The sequence below is a fragment of the Penaeus japonicus genome, unplaced genomic scaffold, assembly GCF_977035675.1.
Source record: "Penaeus japonicus unplaced genomic scaffold, GWHDUDI00000001_assembly GWHDUDI00000017, whole genome shotgun sequence".
Lineage (NCBI taxonomy): Eukaryota > Metazoa > Arthropoda > Malacostraca > Decapoda > Penaeidae > Penaeus > Penaeus japonicus.
The window spans coordinates 25,416,115-25,417,245 of NW_028234419.1; the positions used below are offsets into that span (position 1 = coordinate 25,416,115).

At 33.4% G+C, this 1,131-nt stretch overlaps 1 protein-coding gene across 1 annotated transcript in view; it reads left to right on the forward strand.

Annotated features, from left to right (window-relative positions):
• Positions 1-683: 683 nt before the first annotated feature.
• The window catches only part of LOC122258656 (glucose-6-phosphatase 2), a 6,389-nt gene continuing 5,941 nt past the window's right edge, over positions 684-1,131 (forward strand). The window contains exon 1 of the mRNA XM_043024738.2: positions 684-812. The gene's annotated coding sequence lies outside the window, so the exon portion shown is untranslated. The remainder of the gene's footprint in view (positions 813-1,131) is intronic.

Below are 1,131 nucleotides of genomic sequence, written 5' to 3' on the forward strand. Positions count from 1 at the left end.
CACACACACACACACACACACACACACACACACACACACACACACACACACACACATATATATATATATATATATATATATAATATACATAAATATATATACATGTATATATACATATATACATATATATACAAATTTATGTACATGGTACATTTCTCTCAGTCCTGCAACAGTTCAAGGATCTTCCGGAAGGGTTATATCGTTTACTAGAAAGCTGATGGATTTGTTTCACTGATTAATAATTAAAAGAGACTGTGCACTTCGGTCGACTCTCCTGGGCTTCAGTCGATAATTACTGCATAGACATACCAAAATCATCAAATATTAAGCTAACTTGAGACAACTGAAAGACTAGCAAATAAGCAAAGCCATAGAGATTTATTAACGAAGAAAAAATGAAAACGTATTATTTAACTTCCCACTTCATTTCTTTCTCATCTCTCAGAGAAAGACGCAGTACGCTCAGTCGAATTTATTATTTCCTCTGCATTTTCAATTTCCGTTTCCTCGTCCATGAATCCACAAGAAGGCGGTTGATCTTACACGAACGATAGAGAAGTTTATCAACGAAGAAAAAATGAAAACATATCATTTAACTACCCACTTAAGCTTTTTTTCTCATCACTCAGATAAAGCCGCAGTACAATCAATCCAATTTATAATTCCATATATATAATTCCTCTGCATTTTCAATTTCCGTTTCCTCGCCCATGAATCCACAAACAGGCGGATAATCTTACACGAACGATTTGTTGTTTTCATTTAAAGTCTCGGGAAGAAGAAAAGGTTATTACACGTCAACGTAACTTAGTGTGAGTTAGTTTGAATATCGTTGTGATTGATGTTAATAGGATGGGTTCAAGAGTGTAATGGGAAGTTCTTATCTTTCGGTAATGAAGTGAATTTTTGAATATTGATAGTCTGTTTATTAGAAATTCATTTTTTTTTGCATTCTTGCTACGTTGATTTGGTAAGTTTTCGTGTCATTTTCAAGTAGAAGATAAATATAATCTGTATTCCCTGCAGTCGTTTGAATATGAATATTGTTCAGGTGTTGTGGAAATCTGATTAATTAATTAAACATAACAATCACCAGAGTCCATGGCTCCCCTTGTTGTATCCTTATTAACT